The 26,496-nt window shown below is 35.4% G+C and overlaps 2 pseudogenes; one reads left to right on the plus strand and one right to left on the minus strand.

Annotated features, from left to right (window-relative positions):
- Positions 1-16,918: 16,918 nt before the first annotated feature.
- LOC120139040 lies at positions 16,919-20,477 on the plus strand (annotated as a pseudogene).
- Positions 20,478-21,647: 1,170 nt separating this feature from the next.
- LOC120139043 lies at positions 21,648-26,188 on the minus strand (annotated as a pseudogene).
- Between the last annotated feature and the right edge of the window lie 308 nt (positions 26,189-26,496).

A 26,496-nucleotide genomic window follows, 5' to 3' on the forward strand; every position in this document is an offset into this window, starting at 1 on the left:
TTTCTTTTTTTCTTTTCATCTTTCATTCGAAATTTATCAAACAAGAGGTATTCGAGTCATTTTTACCTTTTTTGCATCTATTCAAAATAAAATAGAGTAAGGAATAAGGGTTTTGAGTTTACCTCAATCGTCAGGGTTTGTTTCCAAGAAAAAAAAGGTTATTTGTCTTGTTTATCAGGTAGCGTGTTGTTTAGGGGTTTAGTTAGGGGTTGAGATTTTGAATTGAGGAAGTTAGGGTCGAGAGAGTGGCATTATTTGGCCATCGAAGAGTCATCTGAGTTCGAAGAATGGAAGGGTTTAGGAGATTTTTGGGGTTGGTTTAGATTTTAGGACTCAGTTTGGGTATGGGTGGTTAGATCATAGTTTTTAGAGTTCTATTCAAGTTTGGTTCGTGACTATCTAGCCACCGTTAGTGGTGGCCAACAGTGAGCTTAGTTAGTTGGAGGTGTAAGTCATGAAGAAAAAGAAGAATAAGAAGAAGAAGAGAGGGAGAGGGAGAGAATGGAGGCGATCGATTTTATCAAATAGGGTTAGGGTTTATCATTTGGTTATAATATAGTATATATAGATAGATTTTAGGATTATTTGCTTTTGTACCCTCAAATGTTTACTGCATATTTATATTTCAGTCACTGATTCTATCCGTTTTTTTAATTTTGTTAAAATTCGAAGTCATGATATTGTTATTCTTCATTTTTTTTCAATTAGTTAATTAGGGGTAATCAAAAAGGTAAATTTAGGTTTTAGTCCCCATATTTTTTCATGTGAAATGACTTCTTAGTCACCCGTAGTGATACTTTAGTTATTAATTCGAATGCCCTGCCTTGATTCAATAATTTTACATTTTTAATTGTTAGTGAATTTTAGGTTTATAAAAGATGAAAAAAATATGACTTGGTCTTCCTAGGTTTAGCATTTTCTTGTGTTCTGGTCACAATGCCATGTTTCGATTTATTTCAATTTGATGCTTTATTTCCATTCATTTTTACTTTGATCACCATTAATGTTTTTTTTAAAATTTATTTTGAATTAATTACTGATGTTTTCTTTTTATTATAATTTAGTCCTAAAATCTTAATTTGTAGATTGCACCTTTAGGTTTAGATTTCTAATAAATTATTCCTTAGATTTTATACTTTAGTCCCCAAACTTAGGTTTCATTAGAACATTTGCACTTTAGTCCATGAGCTTCTTTAATTAGGTATTCTTTTGACATAATTAACTAGGTTATTAATTAGAACTTTCACATTAGTTTAATTTCACTCTAGTATTTTAATTTAGGGAGTAATTTGAGTTGGTCCTCGGTTAAATGGGGACCATCTTGATTATTCGATTCAATAACTGGTTAAAATCAAATAGGGTTAATATTTGAAACTTCGTAAAAAGATTGTGTTTTGTGTGTTTTTACTTAAGTTATTGAGAGTCTAAAAGCCATTGATTTAGCATGTTAACTGCATTTAGGACATATTTGAATGTGTTGGAAAAGTTTTACCAAGGCAAAGTTTATTTGAATAATCTGATGCTGCTGAGGGGAAATGTTGTTTGTCGGTTGTGATGATGCGGGAAATGACTTAGGAATAATTCATTTGCCGAGAAAAATTAATTTACTAGGACCTGTGGAACATAAAAAGACGACGGTGAGGAACAAATTTTCTTGCCAATGAGAGTTTTATCTATAAGTCTGACGCAACACAAGAAGAAAATATTGACGTCACTTGGCAAGCTGTTCAATCTACCTCACGTGTAATCATGCCCTCATCAAGGAATTTGAGACCACTGTTGGCTGTTGTTTTATTCACGCAAAGGTATGAAATCGAGGGTACTTAGGGAATTTTCAAGGGTAGTAAACCCTAGAAACTCCCACTATAAATACCCCATTAAATCTCTTCATAAAAGGGTATTTTTGGAGAGGAGAATATACCTTGAAAAGAAGCTTGGAATAAGCGGCGGCAATTCACTTTTTCTACCGTTCCCACTCAATCGTCCTTGGTGCCCTCCATAGTCGGGCTTGACTGGATCGGTGATCAAGCCCTCGAGAGAGGCTGGTCGCCAGAGCAGTCATGTTGGTGGTCTAAATATCACGGTAGAGCTCTGTTTTAGGAGTTTTTCTTCCTTTGTTCTTCGTTTCCACTTCATTTATGGGTATATATACTCGAAGATTAATTTTTGGGATAATATTTACCACACTATAAATTGTTTTATTTGGTGTTGGATGATGATTGGATGATATTTTATTTTATTGTTGATGAATGATGAAGTTTATTTATGCTAAGTGTTGTTTGTTCATTGTTTTAAACTTTTGCCTTGACACTACAAGAGCTTTTATGTTGCCACGACAAAATATTCCTAGACACTGTAAGAGCTTTTGAGAGATTGACATTTTTCTAGGACTTGATACCTAATATCGTGAGATTTAAGTTTGATCTACGTGAACAATGGAACTAATCCAAGATGGTGAGGTTCTAATCCGTCTTAGAGATAAGGAGAGGGCTTCATTCGACTAAAAAGGGTGAATGCTTGAGTATGATAGGCTAAAAAGTTACAGTTTACGTTGAGGAGTATTGCCACAACAACATTTTGACAAACCAAGGGCTATAGTTCACGCTGAGTAGTATTACCGTAGCAAAAGTTCTAGGAACACTCTAGTACATCCTGTAGGACAGCACATGCATAGCATATTAAATCATCCTAGACATAGAATAATTTCTCGTCATAGCAAAATTCAACCCAAGTACTCCGTCAGAAGTCTAATTGTGTGAGGTTTTTCAGATTATATTAAACTTAACATTTTTATTTGCTTTGAAAATTTCTATTTGCTACCTTTGCATATCTTTATTGCCACGACCAAACTTTTCTGCTCACTTCACTATATAATTTTTTTCGCCTCAATAATAATTTTCCATCTGTTCACATCATTTGTTACTGCTTACTTTTCTTTTTAGACAAGAATTTTAGGACTTATTAGTGACACTTAGCTCTAGTTGTAGCAAACATAAAAAATTCCCACCAATCCCTATGGAGACAATAACTTACTTACTACTCTATTACTTGCATCGATTGTGTATACTTGCACATATTTACGTACCATAACACACACATTTGCACGCTATAAAGTTTTTGACGTAGTTGCTGGGGATTGGTAACTGGAGAAATTTTGATAATTTTTTCCATATCAACTTTTAGTTTCTTGTCATTTTTTATCTAGTTAGTTTTACGTGTTTATCTTTTCTTATTTTCTTTTATAGGGTTGTGTCGTTGCATGACCAGAAGATCTGCTGACGAATCATTAGTACTATTCAAACCTGTGATCGAGCTATTGTTTAGAGAAAGGCAACGTACTCAGCGTGCCAGAGATAATATGAATCGACTACAGTTTCAGGCTGATAAGCCTATGGAAGATCAGACAGATCCCAATGTCGTATCGAATAATATTCCCTAAAATACTGCAAGAGCACGAGCGATACAAGATCACTCAAATCATATTCTAGATGATCTTAACCTTGGAATCGTGGCACCGAAAATACAAGTAGCCCATTTTGAACTCAAACCGGTGATGTTCAACATGCTCAATTCTATTGGTCACTTTGGAGGCTTGCCTAATGAAGAATCTAGACAACATGTACAAGATTTCCTAAAAGTGTATGACTCATTTAGGCAACAAGGAGTGATTGCGGACGTGCTGAAACTAAAATTATTCCCTAATTCTTTGCACGAGCGAGCGAGAGCTTGGCTAAGTGGAGTCCCTTCTAGCTCAATAGAATCTTAGGCCGACTTATGCAAACATTTTCTGCTTCGATATAACCCGCCCAATATGAATACCTAGCTCTGCAATGAAATTGCTAGTTTTCATCAAGGAGATGATGAATCTATGTACGACTGTTGGGACAAATATAAAAGTTTGTTTCACAAGTGTAGTAACCACAGATTCCATAATTGGACTCAAGTCGTTATGTTTTAAAATGGAGTCAATGAACCTACTCGCATGATGTTGGATGCCTCAGCGAATGGCACTTTACTTGATAAATCACCCGAGGAAGCCTTTGATATCCTTGATCGAATAACCAAAATTGACTATCAATTCTCATCTGCAAGGCTTGGAACATGCAGGAAAGTGTCCGGGGCATATGAACTTGATGATAATGATTCAGTTTCTTCCCAACTTTCTGCTATAACAAATATGTTGAAAAGTTTACAACGTTCTAGAGAGGTGAAAGAAGTTAAGGTGTCTATCTCAGCATGTATTCTTTGTCGTGGCAATCATCATAAGAGTGAATACCCAGAAAACCAGGAGTCCATCAATTTTGTTGTCAATTTTAATAGAAACAACAACAACCCGTACTCTAATACATACAATCCTGGATGGCAACAACATCCAAATTTTTCTTGGGGTAATCAAGGGAACAACAACAACCATGCAAGCAATTTTAATAGGTCAAAACAAAACGCCTCTGAACATTCAAGTTTACATCATCAATAGATGCCTTGGTAAAATAATAATAAGGGTCATGTATCTTCCTCAAATTCTAACTCCCTTGAAGCTTCACTGCAAGAATTTATGACATCGATAAAAGATTTCATGGCTTCAACCAAGACTTTGATACATGAACACTCATTGATAATCAAGAATCTAGGTGCTTTGTTACAAAGCCAGGAAGCTATATTACAAAGCCATAGTTCATCATTGAGAGTATTGGAGAACCAAGTTGGCCAAATTGCCACAGTGCACTACATTCTCGCTCGTATGGAAGCCTCCCTAGTGACACTGAGGTCACTAAGCCACATGGATTGGACAGGAGAAATGTAATGTACTTACACTTAGGAGTGGTACCCAAATTAATCTTGATGACAAGTTTGGGGAAAATAAGCAAGAAATTTCTCACCAAGGCATTACACAGGAAGAACCAAAAGCTCAAGCTAAATATGCTGAAAAATAAGATTTTCTTAAGGACAATCCAATGATGGTGGAAAATTTACTGCCAAGGAAAAGGTTTTACCTCTACATGAAACCGATGAAGTTAGACCTCCACCGCCTTTCCCTCATCGATTGAAGAAGCATAACGACGATATCCAGTTCAGAAAGTTTGTTAATGTCCTCGACCAGCTGTATATTAATGTTATACTGCTCGAAGCCATTGATCAGATGCCTTTTTACGCAAAGTTCTTGAATGACATTGTCACGAAAAAAGAGAAAGGTAGAAATAATAGAAAATGTTATCACAACAACATAATATTGTTAATCAATGAGTAAACTTCTATCGAAACAAAAAGATCCTGGAAGCTTTATTATACCATGTTTCATCGGTGATAACTATGTTGGGAGAGCCTTTTGTGACTTGGGGTCAAGCGTAAACCTGATGCCCAAGTCCATATTTTTTAAGCTTGGAATGGGTAAGGCTCAACTAACCATCGTGATTTTACAACTGGCTCACTGATCACATGTTCTTCCCGAGGGCAGAATTGAGGATGTAGTAGTTAAAATGGACAAGTTTGTCTTTCCGGTAGATTTTATCATTCTGGACTGCGAGGCCGATGAAAATGCACCTATTATTCTTGGGAGGCCCTTCTTAGCTACTGGCGCATCCTAATAGACTATGAGAAGGGAGAGTTCACAATGCGAGTGACTGATCAAAGTGTTACTATCAATGTCTTCAGCACTCTTAAATATGTTGATGATTCTGAAGAATGCCATTGCATTGGAGACATGGAGTCAACTGAAGAAGATGAAACATAAAATTTTGGCCACGACAAAGTTTTACACCTAGACGAGTTTGATACTCTGTGCCAAGATAATATTTCTCAGATAGAGGAGTGTAAAACTTTTCATCACAGTGATATTTTACAGTTAGAGGGATACAATAATTTTAGCCCAGACAAATTTTTCTAGGAAGAGGCATACAAAAATATTTGCCTAGGCAACAATTTTTTATTCAGGCAAATGAAAGAATTATTGAAGATAAAACAAATGTGGAGTCTGAGGATTGTTCATTGGAAGAGGAACAATCTAGCTTACTGAAAGTTAGACCAAGTATGAGATTCGAACCCCTTGACTTTAATGAATTTATTCCTCCAAAACCTTAACTACAACATGCACCTACCTTAGAACTTAAACCTCTGCTATCACATTTAAAATATGTTTATCCAGGTAGTGACGATACTTTACCAATTATAATTTCTACTAGTCTAACCCTCGTGCAAGAGGGGTAGTTTGTTGAATGTTTTGTCACAACACAAAAAATCTCCAGGTGGACTATGGCAGACTTAAAGGGATTCAACCCTACAATATGCATGCACAAGATCCAAATAGACGAGTGTCATAGCAATTCTATAATCCAATAATAAAAAAAGTGGCGATAAAGGAAATCATCAAATGGCTCGATGATAGGGTGATCTATCCCATATCCGATAGCTCTTGGGTCAGTCCAGTTCAATGAGTGCCAAAGAAAGGGTGGTGTGACCGTGGTAAAGAACGAGAATGATGAGCTTTTGACTACATAAATTGTCACAGACTGGCGGATTTGTATGGATTATAGAAAGATCAATAAGGCGACAAAGAAAAACCATTTCCCCTTTCTTTCATTAATCAGATGCTTGATCGGTTAGTAGGCAAGGCATTTTACTATTTTCTTGATGGATATTCTGGGTATAATTAGATCGCCATAGCACTTGAAGATCAGGAGAAGAGTACATTCACTTGCCCGTAGGTCACATATGCCTCTCGGATAATGTTGTTTGGACTATGTAATGCCCCGACACCTTTTCAGAGGTACATGGTAGCCATTTTTTTAGACATGGTGGATGATTTATTGGCAATATTTATAGATGCTTTTTTTTGTCTCAGTTGACGACTTTAACCGATGCCTAGGTAATTTATCTAAAGTGTTGAAGCGATGTGATAAGTCCGACCTTATGCTAAATTGGGAGAAATGTCACTTCATGGTGACAAAAGAAATTATGTTGGGACACAAAATTTTTCACCAAGGCATCGAGGTTGATAAAGCAGGCCCATCACTGTGAAGGGCATAAGAAGTTTCCTAGGGCATACAGAATTCTACAGGCATTTCATCAAGGATTTTTCAAAGATTTCAAAGCCTTTATGTCTGTTGCTTTAACAAAATCAATCGTTCGTGTTCAATGAAAACTTCCTCAATGCCATCACTGATCTGAAGAAAAAACTTACCTCGACACTAATTGTTGTTCCACCTAACTAGGACGCTCCGATCGAGTTGATGTGTGATGTAAGTGAATACGTTGTAGGGGCAGTGCTAGGGGAAAAAAAGGTAAAATCTTCCATGTCATCTATTATGCTAGCCGTATCCTTAATGATACACAACTTAATTATACCATCACTAAAAAAGAATTGCTTGTCGTAGTATTCACTTTTGATAAGTTTAGAGCATACCTTATAGGAACTAAGGTTATTGTACATATTGATCACTCTGCCATTAAGTACCTAGTAAATAAAACGGATGCAAAGCCTAGGCTTATTAGATGAATACTATTGCTGCAAGAATTTGATTTAGAGGTGAATGATAGAAAGGGTACTGAAAACCAAGTAGCAGATCACTTGTCTAGGTTATAGAACAAAAATATTTTCCATGACATGAAGGATATTCAGGAGGATTTTCCTGTCAAGAAAATTTTATTTGTCGCGGCAGTATCATGGTACGCTGACATAGTTAACTTTCTTTTTAGTGGTATTATGCCTCCAAATTTATCTAGCCAGGGCCAAAAAAAAGTTCAGAAATGATGTACGCCACTATTTTTGGGATGAACCATTCTTATTCAATCAATGTGGTGATCAAATAATCCAGAGGTGCGTCCCCGAAGAAGAACACAAAGAGATCATTTTTCATTGTCATACATCCCTGTGTAGAGGGAACTTTGGTGGGATGAGGACTACTGTAAAATTCCTCCAATTTGGCTTATACTGGCCCACCTTATTCAAGGATGTGCACAACTTCTACAAGTCATGTGATCATTTCCAACGTATTGGGAATATATCGAAGAGAAATAAGATGCCATGGCAAAATTTTTTGGAGGTTGAACTCTTCGATGTATGAGGAATCAATTTTACGGGACCTTTCTCATCATTATTTGGTGACCTGTACATACTCTTGACTGTTGACTATGTGTCCAAATTGTAATACCCTAAATATAGGGTTAGTGATTAAAATGTAAGAATTTAAAATTTAGTAGTTAAATTTGATAAACTGAAAAGTTTAAGGACTAATTTTGAAAATTTGTGTCTAAGACTTATTAGCAAAGATAGAAGAATGGAAGGACATTATAGTATTTTAGCAGGAAATGGATTTAAAATTTATTTTAAAGGATATTAAAGCATGTGGGGAATAGAGAAGGAAATGAAAAGTATGGAAACTTGGTTTATTTTCTATTCTTCACTTTTTCCACCATAAACCTCCATTGTTAATGTGAGTTATTTTCAAGTTGGTTAATCCTTTCATTTTTAGGTTGGTTTTGAAGCCTTGAGTGATATAGAAGCTTAAGGAAATCCCAAGGATGAATAAAACTAAGAGATTAGTGAATTATTAGTGAATTAGTAAAATGGGTTTTTAAGTGAATGGATGAAATTTGGTTAGTAATCAAATTCTAAAGGTATATTTGACTTGTCAAAGGTCTAATTAAGGCATTTGAAGTCTTAGAAATGATTAAGAACATGTTTTAAGATTTGGTATGATTCTTAGTCTTAAATGTTCCATAGAGAAATTTGGATGTTAAAAGGTAATTAATGGATATAAGTTGGTTGTCATAAATGTTAGTAAGTATAAGGGTGTGATTGAAGCTTAAAGTATGAGATTTAGGTGAATTGTGGGAAAATTTTGAAATGAAATAAGTGAAATCTAGGTAAGGGTATCGGTACTGGAAGAACAATACCGATACTATAAGGTTAAATTGAAAGAAATGGTATGAATCGGATGCACAATATCGATATTGATTGAAGTAGTATCGATACTAATGAGTAGGTATCGATACCAAGAGTAATATATCGATACTGTAATTGAAAATGGAATTCTAGAATGCCAAAATGGTATCGATATTGAAGTGGGTATCGGTACCATAGAAGAGAAGTATTGGTACTCTAGGAGGGGTACTGATAGTATTCAGTATGAAATTTAAAATAGGAGTTTTCGTTTTGTTTATATATGTACTAATTGGTTATCCTTTAATGGAAATTCAAGATTGATCTTGGACATATTGATATGTAGATTTGGATCGTAAACGTACAAAAAATATCGACATAGTACAAGATTGAATGAAAGAAAAATGATTTCATTTAAGACTTATATGAGGCAAATGTGAGTGCAATTTATTGTTTTATATTAGATATGAGGACGACTTGCGATAAGCCAACCTCGAAAGTTTTTTATCAAAAACTATTTTATTTATTTTATTTTATGCAATATTTTTATGATGCTTTATATAAATTGTATTTCCAAAGCATTGTTTGATTTTATTAACATATGAATGTGTTCCATGTGAATGTGCTTTATACGAATGTGTTCTACGTGAAAATGCTATGCGAAATGTTCTATGTGGATAAAAGACATTGGAATTAAGTAATGATAAATTAATTATAAAGCTAAATCCCAAAGTATATGTTTAAGAATTAGAGGTATAGTTGGCATGCCAAGAATCGAGAGTTCTACGCGGTCCTTCGGGACAAATTTCTACGTGGTCCTTCTGGACAAATTCTACTCGGCCATTCGAGATAAATCTATGTGGCACTTCGGTGCATATTCTACGCGGTCCTTGAGTTCTAAGTAATATGTATTGGGCTAATATAACAAAGTGATATAAATTGAATAATGAGTAAAAGTATATGTTATTTTCATGAAATGTATCTTGATTTCAATATGTAATGTTTTATATGGATTGAATAAGCAAGTGTTTTTAAATGTTTTATTATACTCATTATTACCTCACTAAGTCAACGACTTAGCGTGTGATTGTTTCACATGTATATTAAAAAAGATCAGGAGATTAAAGTTAGGAAGACACAACATACGCTTGAAGAAGATCATATTAGAACAAATTGAATCGTAGGTTTATTATTGTTTTGAAATTTTGTTGGCATGTAACATACGATTTTTAAGTTATAATGCTCTGATTAGTTTTGTAAACAGACTATTTTACATTTATATAAATTATCAAGTATTTAGTTTCATTGTGAATTATAAATTTTCAATAGAAACTTTGTTATAAGGGTTTCACCACTAAAATACCATTAAAGGTTTAAATTTTCAATGAGTTTTAAATGAGTCAAAGTTTTGAAAAGTTAATGTGACACCTTGGATTCGTATCCGGATCGGGTATGGGTTGGGGGTATTACACAAATGGGTTGAAGCAGTGGCTACACCACGCAATGATTCCAAGACTGTGTTGAAGTACTTGCACAAAAATATATTCATTCATTTTGTAGCACCACGAGCAATTATCAACAATGAAGGTACTCATTTTGACAATAAATTAATTGCCAAGGTGTTGAAATAATACGAGGTGTGACATAAAATTGCTATGACATACCATCACCAGAAAAATGGTCAGGCTGAGGTTTCCAATCGAGAAATCAAGCATATTCTTAAGAAGGTGGTCAACCTAAAATAGAAAGATTGGCCAAAGCTCGATGAGGCACTGTGGGTGTATCACATGACATTTAAAATGCCACTCAAGATGTCTTCATTCAAGTTAGTCTATGGCAAGGCATGCCACTTGTCCGTGGAACTATAACACAAGGCATTCTGGGCTATCAAACAACTTAATATGGATGCGTAGCTTGCTGGAGAAAGGCGATTACTGGAGCTAAACGAGATGAACGAATTTAGAGATCAGACATATGAGAATGCCCGTCTTTACAAAGAAAACACGAAAAAGTGGCACGAAAGAAAATTTTTGCCTCGACAATTTTTTTTGGGCCAACAAGTACTGCTCTATAATTCAAGGATCAAGTTGTTCCCAGGCAAGCTGAAGTGCAGGTGGTCAGGGCCTTTCATAGTGCATCAAGTGCATAGCCACAACACAAATGAAATCACAAACTTGGATTATGAGACTACTTTTAAGGTGAATGGTTAAAGAGTGAAGGTGTACAATAAAGCAGCAATCCAGCGAGTTAAATCAGCGTTGTGGAGAGTTTGCTCCTCTTCCTTGAACAAATTTTGTTGCATAAGCAACATAATTTGCATTCTATACATAAATAATTTTTATTTATCTTATTATGCATGAGTGTTTTATTTTTATTTTATTTTCTAATATCATCTCTTTTAGTCTTTGTACACGTGGCATCATAGGGGTAAAACTCATTCATGGAGGGATATAAAACCCTAATAAAATATTTGGACGGTATTTTTGTGGGGGAAAAATATTTTCCCTTAATTATTTTATTCCTTTTTATCCCATCACATATATTTTCTTTAATTACCCTATCTTCCTTTTTCACTTTTTACTTATTCACCTATAGAAAATCACCCATTACCCACCCTTTTCTCCAAACCGCCTATTTTACTCTTCTCTTTCACCGTTTCTCTTTCACTCAATTTCTTCTTCATCTTTTCTTTTGACTTTGATTTTTCATCTTTCCCCAAAAATATCATTTGTTGCCGTCCAACATCTTTGTTCTCTCCATTACTCTTGTCATGGCTCGATCCAAGTCAACCTCTGGTGCTTCCACATCGTCCGTCGTTGCAACAAGTTTCCAGCGCTTCCAAAGTACTGAGATCGAGAACAAATTTAAGGCGTTGTAGAAATTCCAAGTCTACCTGGAAAATGGCTTTGTATTTCCTGAGGTCGACGAGGAACCCTTTAGACCGGAGGTGATAGACATCATCTGGAAACATAACTGGGAGAAATTTGCCCGGCACCCGAAGACGGTGGCACCAGCGCTGGTCCGAGAGTTTTATGCGCATCTAGGAAACCTTTCCCAACACTCTATTTATGTCGAGGGAAGTTCATTTGGTTCACTCCCTCCACCATCAACCGTTATTTTAAACTTGGTACAATTGAGAACCAGTAAGAAATTACTTGCTGAAGTAGACTCTGAAACTTATGATGGCATGTTGGAAGAACTATGTTTTGGCTGGGCAAAATTGAAAGGAAACGTCCCCAACCAGAAACGTGTAGATCATTGCGCTCTCAAGCCGGTCACAAAGTTGTGAAACCACTTTTTAAAAGGTAGCTGATGCCCACGCATCATAACACCACCGTGTTGTTATGGTGACTAATGCTACTCCATTCTATCATTTACACATAATTGATTAATATGGGTGAAGTTATATTCGAACATATCCATGAGTGCGCCAAACGGGTTAGAGATAACTTACTTTTTCCTAATATAATTACGGCTATTTGTAGGAAGAAAAAGGTACCAGAGGAGCCCTTGGAAGAGTTCATCAAATCCAAGGAGGGCATTACCAAAAAGAAGGTGTCTAAGCTAATGAGTTTTGACGATAATGCTCGGGTGAAGGATTAGAACGAGGTGCAAAATCTGTAGCCACAACGAGAATAACGGATGTGGTCACTAACACTCGAGAGACAAGAGAGTGACTAGAATGCTTGGAAGGTTAAATGTAAACCTTCTTCAATTATGTCAAGGCCAAAGATGCACAACTGGACGCTTTCATCAAGTAACTGCTACCAGTTACCACTGAAGACCTACCACATTTTCCTGAGGAAATATTGCTCAAATCAGTACCCACAGGCGGCTACACATTTTTTGCCTCGACACCAAATATTCAGCATGATTCCCAATTGATGTCATCCCCTACCACGCATGCCTCTCCAATCCATGAAGAAGGCCAAGGCCAGACGATGAGTATATCAGAGCACACTCAGGAAATTTTCCTAGAATTTTTCAAAGCTGAAGACTTTACCCCGACAACAATTTTTGCTAAACCAGTTGATGAACAGTCGTCCACAGAACAAACCCCAGAATAGCCCCCCGATTTTAACAATGAACCACCAGACATGCTGACCCTTGCACTCTCATGTTGCGACCTCCCCAATTGAAGAGATGCCCCCACCAGATAGTCCTCTCAGTACCTGGCGTCGTCTTAAGTGCTCAACAGGCTGTATTTCTATGCCATCTCCCATCGTTGCATTCAGAAGACATATGATCTACTATCCCTTCTCCTCTCAAAAGACGCCGAACTCGAGCGTCTAGCAGAACTATGCCACCACAGTAAGGTATCGTTTTCATTTGCACTTGCATCACATTTTAGAGTAATTACTTTACCATTTTCCTGCATTGAGGATAATGCATCCCTCAAGTTTGGGGGATGTGTTTTGCTTCACACATAATTACTTGTATTGATAATGATTGGTAGAAATAAATTTTTGTCATAGTGTGAGTAATGTTAGTATAATTGTTTGGGATAAGTTGAGGATGACTGATGATGAAAGTAAATTTTTATTGCCTAGGCCAGAAGTATTTTACATGTCTGTTGAAGGATAAAACTGACCTTAGGCCTTGACTCTTTGTGATCCTGTTAACACGATTGTATGTTTTCTCTGCTTAAGGTACTTAGAAAATTTTTGGGAAAGAACTTTTTGCGTGTCGTTGCATTAAATTATTGAAAAGATTAAGTTGAACTCCTTAGTATGTTGATTTGTGTTGAGTTACAAATAAATGTTTTGGATTAACTATAGAGGGACACTCCTCTGTGCGACGGCATGACCTGGAAACTCCCTTAAATAAATGGTTATCGCGGCACATGAGTGAATGAAAATAGTCATGGGATGACTCTACCTGACTAGCTCGGGGGTGGAAGGTATGCTCCCTTTCACCTAGAGTATGGGACAGTATGTGTGATGAGCTGATTCCCCTCGAAACAGTGAAGAAAAAAAGAGTTAAAGTTGCATGTTGAATAAATAGGAGTTAAACTGTGCTTAATGAATAATTTGATGCCTTGGCAAACTAGAATAACTTAGGAGTTTTTAATTTCGTTAAGCATAGACTAGATACAATCACACACACACTGCGAAAGAGTCCTGACCTAGGGAAGGGTACTTGACTTCTTACTCAGTCTAGCATGTTGAGGCCAAACTTATTGTTGAGGGCTGAAATTATAATCCATATGATTGCCCTAATTTATACTTTGCTGTGACAATTTTTCTACTGATTATTATCCATTGCTTGAGAGCAAGCAATAACTTAAGTTTAGGGGTGTGATAACTCCATAAAAAGACCGTGTTTTGTGTCTTTTTACTTAAGTTATTGAGAGTCTAAAAGTAATTGATTTAGCATGTTAGCTGCATTTAGGACATATTTGCATGTGGTGGAAAAGTTTTGCCAAGGCAAAGTTTATTTGAATAATCTAATGCTGCTGAGGGAAAAAGTTGTTTGTCGGTTGTGATGATGCAGGAAATGACTAAGGAAGAATTCATTTACCGAGACAAATTAATTTGCTAGGGCTTGTAGAACATAAGAAGACTACAGTGAGGAACAAATTTTCTTTCCAAGGTGAGTTTTATCTGCAATTCTGACGCAAGACCAGACAAAACTACTGACGTCACTTGGCCAACTGTTTAATCTACCTCACGTGTAATCATGCCCTCATCAAGGAATTTGATACCACTGTCGGCTTTTGTTTTATTCACGTAAAGAGTATGAAACCGATGGTACCTAGGGAATTTCCAAGGGCACTAAACCCTAGAAACTCCCACTATAAATACTCCATTAAATCTTTCATAAAGGGGGATTTTTGGAGAGAAGAATATACCTTGAAAATAAGCTTGGAATAAGCAACAGTGGTAGTTCACTTTTTCTACCATTCTCACTCGATCGTCCTTGGTACCCTCCATAGTTGGGCTTCACTAGAGCGACGACCAGGCCCTCGAGAGAGGCTTGTCGCCGGAGCAATCATGGTGGTGGTCTAAATGTCACAGTAAAACTATGTTTTGGGAGTTTTTCTTCTTTTGTTCTTCGTTTCCACATCATTTATGGGCTTGCACTTAAAGATTAATTTTTGGGATGATATTTACCACACCATAAACTATTTTATTTGGTGTTGGATGATGCTTGAATGATATTTTATTTTACTGTTAATAAATGATGAAGTTTATTTATGCTAAGTGTATTTTGTTCACTGTTTTAAACTTTTGTCTTGACATTATAAGAGCTTTTGAGAGATTGTCTGGCGCCACAACAAAACATTCCTAGACACTGTAAGAGCTTTTGAGATATTGCCATTTTTCTAGGACTTGATACCTAATTTCAAAAGAGTTAGATTTGATCTACGTGAACAAGGGAACTAATTCGAGATGGTGAAGTTCTAATATGCCTTAGAGATAAAGAGAGGTTTCATTCGGCTAAAAAGGGTAAATGCTTGAGTATGATAGGCTAAAAGTTACAGTTTACGCTGAGGAGTATTGACACAACAACAGTTTGAAAAACCAAGGGATGTAGTTCGCGCTGAGTAGTATTGTAGTAGCAAAAGTTCTAGGAACACTCTAGTACATCCAGTCGGGCAGCACATGCATATCATACTAAATCATCCTAGACATAGAATAATTTCTCTCCATAGAAAAATTCAACCCAAGTGCTCCGTTAGAAGTCTAATTGTGTGAGGTTTTTCTGATTATATTAAACTCAACATTTTTATTTTATTTGAAAACTTCTATTTGCTATATTTGTATATCTTTATTGCCTCAACCAAACTTTTGTGCTCACTTCACTTTATAATTTTTCTCACCTCTACAATAATTTTCCATCTGTTCATATCATTTGTTACTGTTTGCTTTTCTTTTTAGACAATAATCTTATGACTAATTAGTGACACTTAGCTTTAGTTGTAGTAAACATAAAAAATTCACACCAATCCTTGTGGAGACTATAACTCAGTTACTACTATATTACTTGCATCGATTGGTATACTTGCATAGATTTATGTGCCACAACACACACATTTACACGCAATCAATATTAGAGCCTCTATTTCTAGGTTTAGACTTTTAAGTTTTGTAAATTACATAATTTGACACTTTAGGATATGAAAACCCTAATTAATCACTTAGTTTAAATAAGTTCAATAAATTGACTGTTTGACTACATTCAGATTTTAAAATTAAGGCAATGTTGATTAACGAAGGAGTTAATAGTTTTTTCTGAATTAAGTTCAATAAAAGCCCCACGCATAACTGATTCCCGAACCTGATTTCTGGTTTTTTGCCGACAAAATTTAATATTTTTGATAAAATAAAATGTTTTGTTAAAATTAACCGATTTTAGGTGTTCCAATCTCACCTTAAAAATGATTGGTGGCGACTCCCAATATTTCTCAAACCTTTTCAAAGAAAATCCTAAGAAAAAAGATGAACGAAAACAATGGTAAAAAAACTAAAAACTACCAAAAGGTAGAGATAAACGTGTCACAAAGTCAAAATTATTCTTATTAAAAAAACTAAAAAAGAAACAAAGAAAAAAGACAATCGGCGATCAACAACTAGTGCCACGTCAGCTAAACAAAATTAAAGAAAAAAGTTGATTCGATCTATATTGAATGACACAAGCTGTAAAGAAGAAAAAAATGAGAGGGTGAAGGGACAACGACTAATTTTCAAAACCCTTTTCTTTTTAAATAATCTAAAATTAATGTGTAATTGAAATCTAATATTAAAGATGATTTTAGAAGACAATATATTTAAATCGTTATCACCTAAGTACATTTTACCAAAATTACTCCTGGGTAAAAATACCTTTAATTTATATGATTAAAACAAATATCATTTCTAAAAACAATATTATCTAACCGAGTCCAACCCGATAACAATAGAAGGAATCCAAACCGCATTATCGAACCCAATAAAGATTCTCCAGCAACAATGGTCAAATGACAACTCAATCCTTCCCCTCAGCTACCTCCTATAAAATTGCACCCCCACCCACAACAATTTGCCATTGACCTTTTCAGATCAACTGATAAACAACGATGGCATCCCTCTCTGCCCAAACTCTTCTCTGCATCGCCCTAATGGTGGCTACCTCTTTGATTATGGACGTTAATGGAACCGTAGAAGGAGGCCCGCGGGAGTTCGATTGCTTCGCTTTAGCCCTTCAATGGCCCGGCACCATATGCCACAGGACTAGCCATTGTTGCTCCTCCAACGCCTGCTGCCGAGGGTGAATCATCACTCGTTATTTCAATTTTTTTTCGAGGCAAATTTCATTTATGAATTAATTTTTGATTTTCCCCTCTGCAGCACGAATTCTCCCACTGAGTTCACTATTCGTAAGCGTTTTTGTATAATGGACATAACTATTATGTTTGTATATTGAAGATATTAATTGTGTGGTTTTGTCGTTAACTATATATTTAGAAAGTTCAAAAGTCTGCTTTAGATTGTTTTGCTATCAATGATTGAAGTTTTGGAATTGGAATTTTAGTTTTAACTATAGAGTTTCTGATTGAAGTTCACTGGAATATTACATTAGAAAAATCAGTTTGTACAAAATGGAAAGTGTCGAAATGATTTATCATGTAATTTAATACCGGTAAGGAAAAATAGCGGTAGCAGAATTTAAAATTTCAAAGTAATTATATTAGAAGAAGATGGGTTTTCATATAGCTTTTAGCTTTCAACTCTTGTATTTGTTCCTAACGTGCTAAAGGTACCCTTCTTTTTAGGATGTTAATCTATCAGGAACGTAGTGGTGGGGGAGTGGAAGAAAGAACTGTCCTAATTTTTTTTTTTTTACTTTGATCTTGTTGGTAGATGGACTATGGCCGGATTATAATGATGGAACCTGGCCGTCTTGTTGCTCTCGAGCTCGATTTGATGTCAAAGAGGTGTGCCGTTTATGCTATTTAATTGGTGCTTCCGAAATGATACATATGCAGTAGAACTGTTGTATTTTATAGAATCTGCTCGCGTATAGAGATGCTTTAAAGCCTTCCCAGCATATTTTGCTTTATTAGATCTTTTTATGCATGTTGGAGACCGGCAGGCAACTATAGTGACCATGTGCAGCTGATATAGATGATAACTTGCGATATTACATCTTGTTATAACTAATAAGTATTCAGTTCAATACATTCTTATTTTATTTTTATTATATCCATTGTTTAGAGGTCCCTTGAAATAATATGGCACATATCGTACTCAGCTTTTCTGAAACTTCAGAAGTTGCCTTGATTTCTAGGAAAATATTGAAGCTTAACCTTAAAAGCTGTTATATTGGCCATGTTTTCCTGTATCTCCTGATTTGTATTCTACTAGTTCCCAACATATACTTCTCATTTTCCATATAGTTATATAGACATGATTTTCCATGTAGTTATATGGATATAAATATCTTTCTGCTTGTTGTTCGGTGATTTGATTCAGTCCATGTGCTGCATCATTTGGCTTTGGTTATTGACCTTTGTTGCTATATGCATGTAGATCTCACCATTGATGGATGCTCTTGAGAAGTATTGGCCATCCTTATATTGTAGCCGATCATCGACTTGGTTCAGTGGAAAAGGGATATTTTGGGCTCACGAGGTGGATATCACTTGCATGTCACTATATACTGTTAAATCATTCTGTCCTCCATGATACAAAACTAATGTTATTTTTCTTTTTGTTTCTATGGTGGCTGACATTTGGGATGCACACTGGTAGTGGGGTAAGTATCTTATCTTCAGTTTTTGTTGCCATATGATATGATTTACCTTTTCTGTTCATTTTATAGAAGTCCCTCTATTTAATTTGGGAAGGAAGTGTAAGATATTCAAATATGGATTATGAGATAATTTGCATTTTGTATATAGAACCCTTCTTAAAATAGCTTCTGTTGGTACAGATTCTCAAGTTATGCAAACGTAGTGCTTAATGATTGCTCCTTACCATATAAATTGCATGACACGTTATAAGTTATAGGCTGAAGCCTAGAAAACCAGATGATGGAAAAGGATAGGATCGCATTACCAACTGTTGAGACCCCAATCATTGGCCAAACTAAACAAAGGAACATAGCGCCTCGTAGTTGAATCATGAATGCATTAGTGACCTACGTTGCATCTTTTTCCTCTTATTCAGTTATTGGGATTTGCAGGTAGTTGAATACTTGGATGAAGAGGATCTTTAATAAAAAGGATGAAAGCTGATTATCAATTTTACAATGAGATATGATGGATTCTCCATGTGGCATTGAGATTGGGTTTGGGATACTTTAGACGATAGGTGATATTTATGATAACTTCTGTCATATCACAATAATAATTGCTTAGTGGTATCATGTCTGGATATATGATCCTTAGAGAGGCACTGTGAGGTAATGTGTTGAAGGTTAGTTTCAGGGTTATTAAAATGCATCACTCTGCATTATATATTTAATTTGAAACAAGAGTAGAATACGATAGTCCCTAAGCAAGTAATGATGATTGATTTATTTAGATATATTTTCCTGAGTCCCTGCATCAAATTTTGGTGGCAACCTTGCAAATGTGCTCTGCTTTAATGTGGAATAGATTAGCCAATAGATTGATTAAGCTGTTCATCGCATGCATAAAATGGAGAAAAATGTACACGTGCTCTTTTATCTCTGTATTTACTTTTGGTGCTTACAAGTATTGTATTTTCACGTGCAGAAAAGCATGGGACTTGCTCCTCTTCTGTAATTCGAGATGAATACACATTCTTTTTAACAGCTCTCAATGTTTACTTCAAATATAATGTCACTGTAAGTTTTAGAAAACCTTGCTTAATATTATACAACCTGAATCAGCCCTGTGTTTCTCGTTGTACCCTAAATATTATCTACATGAGTTGCTAATTGCAATTGCATGCAACACTTTCTCCGGGCAAAAGTTTTATACTAAAAGCCAAACCGTAATAGATTTTAATATTTTATGTTGGAATCATATTCCAGATTACTTAATATTTGAAAGTGTTGTTTTTATCTGTTTATCAATTTCTCTGATAGTTCACTTGTACAATCATTTGATGCCAGAAAATATTGAATGAAGCTGGATATGTTCCTTCTAATAGTGAAAGGTATCCCCTTGGAGGCATTGTCTCTGCCATTGAGAATTCTTTCCGGCAACACCAGAAGTGATTTGTTCAAAACATGACACGGAAGAAATTCGTTTATGTTTTTATAAGGATTTCAAGGTTAGATTCAGTCCACTTTGGTTTGTACCCACATGTAGTTCAAAGTGGACGTACCTGAACTGTTTACAGTCAACATTCTTTGCATAGATTGAACTTCTAGCTAGGAAAATATCATATTTGCTAGTGGTTCCCAGAGCGACAACGCTCATACATCATGCTTAATCTCTGGAGTTACCTTCTGAAAAAACCTCACCTTTTATCCTACTTTTTGAGTAACTAATTGGATCGCCTGGACCTTTGCTATGGATTAGCAGAAATATCTAATATGGTTTCTCGAGTATGTGGAAGAATCTTAATTGTACTACAGCATTTATGTATGTACATTACACTTCTCTTTTTATCTTAGAACTGATGCATGTGTTGAAATTATTTATCTGTTACAGCCTCGGAACTGTTTGGCTTCAAAGATGTCATGTCCAAAGCAGTGTTATTAAAACCGGACCGGATTGGCCGGTTCAACCGGTTGAACCGTGAATGGTAGCCTGTCCGGTCCGGTTAACTCCCAAAACCGGATGAGCACAGAACCGGTAAAGAACCGGCTGAGAACCGGCAAAACCGGTGTGAACCGCTGGTTCTCTTTTTTTCTTTAAAAAAAAATTAAACCAAACGACGTCATTTGTTAAACGAGCTAAGTCGAACTCGAGTACTGCTGAGCTCGACTCGAACTCAAAAACTTTAAAAGTAAGCTCAACTCGACTCAAAAACTCACGAGCTAAAAATTATCAAGTTCAACTCGAACTCAAAATATAATATTAAAACTTGAACTCGAAAAGGCTCGAACTCAAAAAATTTTTAGAAGTTCGATTAAAGCCTGAAATTCGAGCTCAATTGAAACGAAAGAATAGTTCGCTCTGTGCTCACCAAAAGGTTCCATGATTTTGAATGTCAAATTACCTTTAGTATTTATATAAGTAAGTTGGGATGTTCTTCTATATTTCTTAGCCATGTGGGATTGTTTTGTTATCATATTTTTACTCTTTAGACTTTTGGGATGCTCTTCTATGTTTCTTAGTCATGTGGATTGTTTTTAAAAAAATTAAACCAAACGACATAGTTTGTTATTATTTTTTAAGCCTCAATTTTATTTTTTGATTATAGTTATATAATTATATTTATTATTTAATATGTTTTACCTTAAATATTATGTTGTAGTTGATTTGAATCATTTTATTTCACTTGATTTTATGTTTTTTAACTTATATATGTTATGACTTGTGATATTTTTATACCTTTTAATATTGTAAATTAAAAAAAGTGTGATATATATATTAATATTACTTTGAATATTATGTAAAATTCAAAAAATATTTTAAAAAATATAAACGTGACACATATTAGAGAATGACTAAATTTAATGGTCACTACAATCCAACACCCAGATGTGTAACGTTACTGTATAGGCACCTAAAAATGTAACAATAAAAGTGTCATGCAATTATTTTTTATGAAAAATTCTTTAAGCACCTAAATTAATTTAAGATATAATTTGGACACTTGTTTACATTAAGCCATAACTAAACAGTACCGTTTGCCCCAAAAAGAAATAAAATAAAATACGTACGGTGAAGCTCTGTTATTGACATTGTACAAATAATTTAGCACTTGTGTGTACAAAACTGCAACCATCTGCCTAAGATATCCGTCTTCAAATAACAAATCTCGTAAACCATCTGGAAATATGTACACAAGAAGTTGAGGGATAACCATCAATACCTAAATCTTGGCCGTGCTCTCCTTCTACTGCCCTGATCAAGAGCATGGTAAGGATCCTGTGGAAAATTTGATGGGAGTCGCAAAGTGAGCTGATGCACCACCCCATTCTCCCAAGCGGTCAAAGTCCAAGCAAAGAAAGGATGTGTTTCCAGTGAAAAAAATGGAGGGACCAATCAAAGACTACCTCCGTTCAAGAATGGGCATGTATGATTTTAAAGGCTCTACTCAATAACCAAGGAAATAGGGGATGTGCTCCCTCACCAAGCATTAGCCACATCACTCCATTTTGAAACAAGCTGCTTCATCCATGTAGACAAGCAGTAGTTTGAAAGGTGCTCCGGTAGATCTACCTACCAATCATCACAACAATATATGATCAGAAAACTACAGGATGGATCATTGATGTTCAATTACAAGGGCTGGAGCTCTATACTAAATGTTCTACTTACCGCTCCTTTCTCTTTTTCCTTGTTATTCGCTTTGAGATTATCTAGTAGGAATGGTTAGAGCTCTTTAGGTGGCACTTTTGGTCTAAGCATTATACATCCTACGAAAAATGCCATATGTTCGACAGATTTATGAGGATATCTTCGCATGTCATGAACATTCGTAGAAAGAACATGAACGATTTCCAAAGCAAGAGTTGCAAGGACTTTTTACCGCAATGAAAAGCATAAAAACAGATGATAAGGGCAAGAAACTCACATTAGTCCATGATGTACAAAAATCATCAATTGATAGCAACCAGCTTCCGCCACCAGATTGCAACCCCAAATTGCTACCTGAAGCATCAAAATCAAGCAACACATTGTCATTACTGACATCATGATCAAAGTCCCTTCTCTTCTTTTTCTGTTCTTTTTCTTCCTATGCCCATTTGATGATCGACCATCTGCTTCCGAGTTACTTTCATCTAAAGAGTCTTCATGATGAAGCATAGAGTATTTAAATGTTCGAAAACTTATCCCATTACTCACAAATAAAGCTTCCCAGGATCCCGGTGTCTGGCATTCCTTCGACAATCTGAAATAGATAACCCAAGAACAAAGCCCCAATAATTTTATTGCTACTACGGGTTTTGCTTTGGTGCACTCTTTAAGGATCGAAGCCAAAGAATAGGCATTAGGGGAGGTTTGGGACATTTGTGATACAATATCTTTGACTTGTTCATTTTCATCCTGACATTCTTCATCATTTACAAGCTGAAGAAGCTGTCTCTTCTGATTGATGATAGCATTTAACAGAAGAAGCGTATCAAAGGATTCCGAATCACTGCACTCACAAAGTATAAACTCCAGAAGGTAAGATGGGTTACCAAAATCCTTCCGTTCTATTCTTGGATTGATATATATAAGAAGCAAATCCAGAAAGATGCGGAATTCACTCTCTTCAAGAGAGATAAGAAGGTGGCGACACAACGATGAAAATGGTTCCTCCTTCAGAAACTCACTTATTACATTCCATATATCGTTTAAATCCTCTTTATACATCAAATCAACAAAATGTTCCACAAAGAACTCTGTATCCATGAATAGAATCTCACCATCTTTTAGTGATTCAGCAAACTCATTGGATGACCAAAACTCAGGTACATTTTCAAGGAAATTTTCAACTGTTCGTTGGACATCTAGGTCAAGAAAGTAATGAGGCTTTGTCGCAACCATTGCAGGTGATTGCCCATGTTTTCCCTTCCACTCAAGCTCCTCCCAACAGATATTCCTATTTACAAAAGCAAATTGAGACAATGCCTTTGCACCTTTTTTGTGCTCCAATCCAATGCCACCTCCAAAATTAGAGAACCATTGCATGATTCGCTTAGGGTTCCCTGCATTATTCATCCATTACTAGAATAATCAGAAAACCATAAAAGTCCACACTAATTTCAACCCCTACATGTATAACGATAATATTTTAAGTTTCAAGAATAAGCTAAAATATACATGGTGCTTAGAGAACAAGCCTCGACCTACCAATTAGTTTGCATGCTCTTCAATTTCACAAAGGACAAAGAGTGTAACAAGATCTTATAAAACGTAATATGTAATCGAACCACAATATAGAACCAACATGAAAAAATAGTAAAATCACATGAATCTCAACCTCTGAAATTCTGGTGAATGCTTTGTCAAAATCAACAATAGGTTAGGTTCTTGAAACAATATAATAAAGAACTATGTTGGAGCTAGCAACTAGCCTCCATGCTACAAAATTCAATTTCACAAAGGCCAAAGAGTGCAACAAAATTCCACAAAACATACTAATCAAACTGAAAATAGAACCAAAATGGAAAACCATTAAATTTACAGTAATCTCAACCTCTATCCGAAATCCTTTACCATATAATATAAGATAAAAAATGTTTTAAGGTACTTGAACTAGTGTTAAAAAGGGCGCAAGGCACACCAAGGCGATAGGGGTATTATAGCCAATGCACAAGGCGCGCGCCTTATTGAAGTGAGGCACATTTTTTGAAAATAAAAGATATACTCATATACAGAGTTTTTCCAGTTGTATAATCAAGCAAAAAGAACAGATCTTGCAATGTAAACACCAAAGAGTATTCATCATCAATTTTTATGTATTAAGCATTACTTCAAAATTATTTACACTCAATAAAATTGTGTGATACGAATAATATGATTCTTTAAATGTTTAACTTCAACATGAATCAATCAAGGGAATGTATAAATGCACATGAAGCAATTAAACAAGAAAGAAAATAATAAGAATCAATAAATTAGGGCTGAACAAACGAGTAAGAAAGGTGGAACTTTAGAAAACTTAGGGTTAAAACTACTAGTTTCTTTCTACTAATTCAAGAAAATAATAAGAATAATATAGATGTAAATATTTTACAACTTATCTATACTAAGGTTACTAATAAAGTTAATCTTAGCACTAGATTCATAAAATATTTCTTAAGTAAAAAAAATTAAAATAACTAAATCTCATGTGTCATTCCCCCCAACTTGGAAAATTCAACATTTGCAAGCAAACAACAAATAAGCACAACCCTAAAGATAACTTATAATCTTAGCCATCCATAAGGTCTTATAATTAATAAAATATTTCTGAAGTTAAAAAAAAACTAAATCTCATGTGTCATTCCCCCAACTTGGAAAATTCAACTTTTGCAAGCAAACAAAAAATAAGCACAACCCAAAGAACAAAGAAAATGGAAAGGCGGCGCCTTTTACGCCTTGCTGCGCCTGATCAAATTCGCCTCGCCCAGGCCAAAATTGGCGCTTCACCATCGCCTCATCGCCTAGACGTGCCTTTTAAACACTGACTTGAACAAGCTAATAAAGAACTATGTTGGAGCTGCCAATTAGTTTCATGCCATAGAATGAACTTCAATTCCGCAAAGGACAAAGTGTGCAACAAAGTCCCACAAAACATATGAATCAAACCACGAAATATAACCAACTTGGAAAATCATAAAATTCACAGTAATCCCAAGTTTCCAACCACTAAAATTCCAAAATTCTAGACAAAGAATGAACAAACAGCACTTGAACTAATCTAAAACATGGAGCTTACCGTAGTTGACACAGGAAAAAATTCACCTCAAAAGAAAACAGCAGTGCAGAGAAAAATAAAATCAAAGAAACCACAGAGCCCTAAAGAAGGAACAAAAAAGGAAACTCGACTTGCCTTGGAAAAACTTCTCAAGCAAGTAACTTTTTTTGGCCAAGATAGAGCCAGCTTTCCTTGGCCTCTTCTCAAAAACCAATTGCAAGAGTTGAGATGCAAAACTCTTCTTTGTTGACTTTGATGTCAACATCTTCATAAAGATCTCTCTCTTATGGTGAGGAGAGATTGAGGTTATGCTCGAAACCGCATTGCAAAGCCATAGCCGAGCCTCGGAACGACCTCCAGAGACCATTAGTGACCAAATAACTGAACCCAGTTTACTTAAAAGCGATATTATCTGATGCCTAGCTTCATTATCTCCTTTTTCATCCAAGTTTGACTCAGATAAAAACAAGGGAACCATTTTCTTTACCCCGTAAACTCCCTGTATTGAAAGCAATTATCTAAATTCAGCAAATGGATTGAAAGAGAAATTGATAAATATACCGATTTTTAAAACTTATGATGGCATTATTAAGAATCGAAATAAGAAATAGTTTCGAAATCATTGTTTAAAAGAAATTGCAACAACCCACGAATTCAATAGGTATTCTTATCATAACCCAATCAAAAAATGAAGGAAAAAAACCGACCTTTATCAAAATTTTCAATAACCAGAGCTGAAAATTTTGCTTCTGCTTATCGTCTCCAAGAAATAACACTCCGGGATTAAACGAAAAGAAAAGAACGAAGCAAAGAAAGCAGAGCAGGTTTACCCCAAACGAAGGTAAAAATACAGTTTGGGATTTAGTTGTTTTGATTAAAAAATATTGCTTTTGGAGTTTTTTTATACAAATGGAACGAGTGAACCAAATCCATAGCCCTAAAGCAGTAAAAGCCTAAATATTATTTAGGGTAAATTCCATCAAAGGTCACTAAATTATTAATAAATTATTTTTTCCCACTAAACTTTTAAAAATAATGAAACAATCACTAGTGTTACAAAAAATACAAAACGATCACTCAATCGTTAAGCTTCCTCACGTGACTAAAGTCTGAGGTGACTGATGGTGTGATATTTTTAATATATTAATTTTTTTCAATAAA

This window comes from Hibiscus syriacus, unplaced genomic scaffold (genome assembly GCF_006381635.1).
Source record: "Hibiscus syriacus cultivar Baekdansim isolate YM2019G1 unplaced genomic scaffold, ASM638163v2 tig00110721_pilon, whole genome shotgun sequence".
NCBI lineage: Eukaryota > Viridiplantae > Streptophyta > Magnoliopsida > Malvales > Malvaceae > Hibiscus > Hibiscus syriacus.